This window comes from Cucumis melo, unplaced genomic scaffold (assembly GCF_025177605.1).
Source record: "Cucumis melo cultivar AY unplaced genomic scaffold, USDA_Cmelo_AY_1.0 utg000705l, whole genome shotgun sequence".
NCBI lineage: Eukaryota > Viridiplantae > Streptophyta > Magnoliopsida > Cucurbitales > Cucurbitaceae > Cucumis > Cucumis melo.
The window spans coordinates 13,617-20,000 of record NW_026124162.1 but is presented as its reverse complement, the minus strand read 5'-3'; the positions used below and the strand labels follow the sequence as shown (position 1 = coordinate 20,000).

The 6,384-nt window shown below is 29.8% G+C and overlaps 2 non-coding genes across 2 annotated transcripts; one reads left to right on the top strand and one right to left on the bottom strand.

Moving 5' to 3' along the window:
* Window positions 1–492: 492 nt before the first annotated feature.
* Window positions 493–564, bottom strand: TRNAT-GGU (transfer RNA threonine (anticodon GGU)). Its single transcript has one exon. It is a non-coding gene; the product is annotated as a tRNA-Thr (tRNA).
* A 1,099-nt stretch (window positions 565–1,663) lies between these two features.
* TRNAY-GUA (transfer RNA tyrosine (anticodon GUA)) lies at window positions 1,664–1,747 on the top strand. The gene has a single exon. It is a non-coding gene; the product is annotated as a tRNA-Tyr (tRNA).
* The last annotated feature ends 4,637 nt before the right edge of the window (window positions 1,748–6,384 follow it).

Below are 6,384 nucleotides of genomic sequence, written 5' to 3'. Positions count from 1 at the left end.
TCAACGGGTTAGGTCCACTTACTTTTTATTTTTTTTTTTGTTGATTTCGAATCTTTATAATTGATTGGAATAATGAAAAATAGGAATATTTTGGAATTCAAGGAAACAACTTATGATGAGTCATTAGAATCATGATAGATTATTTGAATCTATTCTAAGGATTAGAATAGAATCTAGAATAAAATAATAGAATTTATATATTCTATAGAATAAGAAAATATATAAATTCTAGAATTAGAAATTCTAGAATCAAAATAATAAAAAAATGTGTCACTATATAATTTCTAATTTTGAGTTTCTAACTATAATTACTATTATATTATTCATTATAATAATAACTTGGTATAATTAAAGATAACTTTTTTATAAAAAAATGAAATTAAAATGATAGGGTTTGTACTTTTTTTATTACAAAAAAAAAAACAATATGTCGTCTATTCTCCCCTCAATCAAATATGAATACTACGGCTGGAGTTTTATGAAAAAAGCCAAAGCCCCTTATCGGATTTGAACCGATGACTTACGCCTTACCATGGCGTTACTCTACCACTGAGTTAAAAAGGCCTATTTGATTCAATTTCTGAGTCAGACACTAGCCACGATGAGTTGAGTGTATATAATTATTATAAATTATAAATAATAAGATATGTACATAAATATATCTTATCTACATAGTCGCTCATTGAGTAACGAAAAATTGGATTTATCTAATGAGTATAGGTAAAATAGTTTTTTGATATTGGATTTGATCAATGCAATGAATTGTTTCATCATACGACCGATCCCTAATTAAATTGATGAGCCCCATCCTAACGAAATGAATTTGATTCATACATGTACACACACGAATTGAACATAGATACATTCACCGAATCATTGATAAAGCAATTCTATTTGGCGAGAAAAAAATTTTCAATAACTTGTTGATCCCTATCCCCAGATTTCAAAATTTATCGTTTTTTAATTTCTTGGCTTAGTGTGAGATCGAAATATACCTAACCTAATCTTAACAATGAGTGAATCAATGAGTGAAAGTATGAGAAATGGAGTTTAATCCTGTTTATAGCATATGGCAGACCAATTCCCGAAGGGTACTAGCCTTCGTATTATTTAAATAAAAAAAGAATAAAATAAAAAAAGAATATTTTTTTTTCTAATATTTATTATTTTTGTTTATTTTAGAGGTTTCCTCTAATCACTACTAATCACTATTTTCATTTGATATTCTATAATATAAGTAATATAACTATATATTCCAATTTGCAAATTTATGTATATTATTTAAATGAAATAAATAAAAAAAAATGCAATTTAAAATAAAATAATTTCTATATAGAATTATATGGGGAATGGTGATTAGAATGAACGATTCATAAATAGAAATCACAAATAAAAAAATTTCGATGGAATAATGAAAGAAAGAAAAATACGTCGAATTGCATCATATTAGTCCATTATATTTATTTTATATTGACAATTTCAAAAAACTATTCATACTATGATCATAGTATGATGGCAGTCGGGCAAGTATGCCCCCATCGTCTAGTGGTCCAGGACATCTCTCTTTCAAGGAGGCAGCGGGGATTCGACTTCCCCTGGGGGTAGGGTACTACGAAAGGAAGTTGATCATGGATTATCAACAAGCTTGGAATTGATTCTTCCCGGGTCGATGCCCGAGCGGTTAATGGGGACGGACTGTAAATTCGTTGGCAATATGTCTACGCTGGTTCAAATCCAGCTCGGCCCAATATATCGCGTATCCACCATAAAATGATATAACCTATTTGTCCTTCTACAGAAATACTTGACTTGATATGAAAGAATAAAAAAAAAAACTCTTTTTTTATTCATTGACAGATTGATAATCAATCAATTTTACAATAACGAAAAAATAAATATTAATCCATGCTTCTCACACTAAAGTCCATGTCTCCGCGCATATCAATCTATTACTTTATTACTCGCGTCTCTGTCTGGTAGAATATGACAATTCGAATCAAAAATCTACATAGAAAGGTTTGAAGGAAATTAAATCAACAACATATGTTGTACACTTTATTTCCCTGGGATTGTAGTTCAATTGGTCAGAGCACCGCCCTGTCAAGGCGGAAGCTGCGGGTTCGAGTCCCGTCAGTCCCGATGGATCCAAATCCAATAAAAAAAAAATACATCAATTAATCTCTTCCTTTCCTGTGAAAGAGAGAACAAATAACATAACTGAATTTTATTCCAAACGGGATCTCTCTTATTTTTTTTCCACATTTTTCAACAAAAAAATATGGGAATTTTGATTTCTTCAACGAGTACTAATTGATGGGAGAAAGACATATGTGCCATATGTGAATTACCACAATTATTGGTAGCATCATATTCAGGATTCGAAGGCGTACTGGGTCTAGTTGATTACGCCCGATTTTTCTAATGAAATAGAGTACTATACGTTTCCGGAAAGCACATACATAAAGGGAATTTGGACGATACAAAATAAAGTTTACATAGTAAACTTTGATCTAATTTTTCGTCTGAAAGCAAAATATATCCGTTCTGGCTCCGATTTTTTGTAACCTCAATTAGTAAATTCAATTACTAATTTGAATTTGAAATAATCTATCTTATTAAAATTTAACACTTAACTTTTGATATATACGTCCCACTACTAATTCAAGGAAAGAGGATATTAATACAAACAAGGATCCCATCTATCTCTCTTAGTGAGGTAATTAAGAATTTTTGAAAGTTTAAGTTTCGTTTTTATTTCTTTTTTTTAAGAAGATTTTATAAGTACAAAAAAAGGAAGGAGTTTAGTTCGAACCTACCTCCTTTTCCTTTTTTGAATTTCGCTGCTATTCTTTGCTTGAGTTTGTTTATAAACAATGTAAGGGTAAAGGTAGTCTGATGAGACTTCATCAGATGATTGCATTGAATAAGAGGGCAGTAGATTATAGAAAAGAAAGAATGCAAAAAATTATAAATAAAAAAAAGTAACGAAATTCTTGATTGCATCAGGAATCCCATTTTGTTTAAATTCGGTATGGATAAAAGATCTTCCTATGTTATACTATTCAATTCTCGACGATGAATCGATTTGATAGCTCCGATATTGTTATTCATGATATTTTAATACGATTCGATATCATCGAGATGCAACGCATCCCCTTGAATTTACAAGCGAAACATTTATCATCTCTATGGGATTAAATCCCGAGTTATTGCGAATAAAAAATGAAACGATGATATTATGGAAGTAAATATTCTCGCATTTATTGCTACTGCACTGTTCATTCTAGTTCCGACCGCCTTTTTACTTATAATATACGTAAAAACAATCAGTCAAAGTGATTAATTTGAATTAACCTTGACGTTTTAGTTCTTATCAATGATTGAAGATAAGAAAAATGAAAAGCATTAAAATTTCGCGTCTTAAATGAAATTGGCGGACTAGAATTATCAGTATTCTACGAGAGAAGTATTCGATAAGATCCGATAGTATGGTAGAAAGAAATATATGAATCCTTCTACCATACTATCTATTATTGTTATTGAAGTGTATAAATATAAAATTGTACTCTATAAAAATAGAGGTTGAATATCGATCAATTTGAATATAGATGAATATACAATATATATCTTTCTATTTATATATAGATATCATATCAATTACATATATGTAATATTAATCTAATATACATAGTGGCCCAATTCTATTTCTTTGCTTCATAATTCATGTTGATTAGAATGAATCTGAAATCAAATAATCGAAAGGCCACTAATTTTTTTTTAGCATTCGAAAGAAGTAATTGATTGAGCAGTTGACAGATGATCCAGGAGTTCGGTTCCATGGGAACTTTTTATCTTCGGATTTCGAAAAGAATTAGCAAACCCCATTTTTATTTAACGTTTGAAGCATGATATGAAATGAGTTCCCTAAAACAAGAAAAAATCCTATTTTGAAAATAACTAAAATACTAATAATAATAAATAAAAGAAGTGGTAAGCACGTAATATGTGGGTGGCTACCCCGAGGTACTATCTTATTATGAGGTAGTATATTATTATGCGTAGTATCTCATTGGACAACCACTATGTCTATGTTCTTTCGTGTTGAAAGTATGGATCCACTTAAAAACTTATAATCCGAACTCTTTTTTTTTTTACTTTTCAAAATAAAAGAAAAAAAGTTTTGCAGAACGATCTATAAAATAAACCAAAAACAATACAGTTTTATTTTTCAATTAGTAGTACTTCTAGAGTCCACTTCTTCCCCATACTACGAGGGAAAGAGAAAATGTAAAGACTACCATTAAAGCAGCCCAAGCGAGACTTACCATATCCATGTGAATTATGTCCCCTATCTCTATGAATATAAAAGAATTATTCCATTATTGCTCACTAATAATTATTATTCACTAATAATAGTGGAATCACTAGCGCATAGTCAAAAAGAGATTCGGGCACAACACCATTGATGAAACAATACAAAAAATCGAATTATCCCAAGTTATTATATGATTTCTAGTATAATCGAAAAAATTCAGTACAAATAAATAAAAGAGGCAGAAAAACTCTTGGAAGTATCAAAAGAATGTTAGTAACATGTAGGAATAATAAGACCTAGTCTTTCTTTTGTTGTCCTGCATTTCATTACATTAAGTAAAAAGTCTCAAAATAGAGAATCAAGATAGTATCTATCACATAACCCTACTATTATTCCTTTCTCATTTGATCTAATCTTTACTGTCCCCCCGATTGTTTCATAGAGACAATCGGAAGATGGGATGGCCTATTACATGCGTGGTTAGAGCTTATCGAAAAGAAATAAGTTCTTTTTTTAAGATTAAAATAAAAAAAAAAGCCAATTATTCATTCAATATAATATTGATTGAATGCTCGAGTACTCAGATACTTTCATGAGTCCGTATATCAAGTATCTTCCTCCTTTCCGTAAGGAAAAATGAAATTATATTCCCTAATTCAAGACCCAATGAGTAGACACTACATTAGTAGTCGAAGGGCTATCATCTCAAGATTTAACGATTATTTTTCATTACTCTACTAAATTCTGGAAACGAAACCTATACGCAAGGATTTATAACATTTTAGAGAACCCCAACGATGCTTAGAATCAAGCAAATCTAAAGATGCTTTTCTTCTAAAAAAAATGATAAAGTTATATCAGCAAAACAGAAGAGGGTATTTTGATTCTTTTGTTTGTTGCTGAGGCGACACCCGGATTTGAACTGGGGAGAAAAAGGGATTTGCAGTCCCCCGCCTTACCGCTCGGCCATGCCGCCAAAACGATACAAAATATTGGATTGGCTCTATCTCTTAGATAGATAGTATCTTACAACACACAATATCTAAAACGAAAAACCGCAAAACTTTGCTTTTTCTATTGAAAAAAAAATGTGGATTTTCATTCACAAAAGCAAAAAATCAGGACAAATGGGAACCGTTAACTTTAACTATTGACTGTGAATTCATAAATGATTCTTGGATTGAAATTGCAAATTCGGTTTCCCTAATGATATAAGAAAACAATCCAAAAATGGATACCTTACCTAAATAAATAAAAATTGATAGATAACTAATCATTACTAATCCATCCGTATTGATTCGTTTCCATAACCATAAAAAAATCCTTATTAATGACAATTTTAATAGCGATTATGAGTATATGTAAACCCCAGAACATAAACGATTACTATTATCTAAATCTAATATCTTATATATATATAAGATGTTTATAGGAAATGTTCGGAATTCTGTTTTTAGAATTTTTTTTTCATTATCATTAAATAGAAAATATAAATTTTTGATAGAGTACGACATGTGATGTTCCCCATAGAACTGTAATAAAGGAGGCGATATATATAACTAACTATATATATATATCTGCACATGTTTATTAATAAATACAAGTCCTTATACATACTTCAATCGCATTCTACGAATTCTACTAAAAAAAATATAGGTATAGGTAAAATATCTCTCTTCTATGCGAATTTTTTTTAACAGTGAAATCTACGAAAAAGTTCCATGTTGTTAAATAAAAAAAATTCTATATTGTTTCTTCAGATCAAATCCCGAATCTATTTATAGTACCCAATCCGATTGGAATATCATAATAATGGTAGAAATTGACTCACTTTTGTTTTGATATAGATATTTTATACAAAACTCCATAATTCTAAATAGAATTTACCAATTCATTTGTAGTTGTTGCAAATTCCAATTTAATTTGAGTATCAAAGTCTCTTTATTCCTACGTTCATATGTATTTCATGCATTACATCTATTACACCTATGAAGTTAGGTAAAATTTCATGTGATTCAGTAAACATAATATAAATTCCATCATTGCTAGATCGATCCATTTTAAGCAAA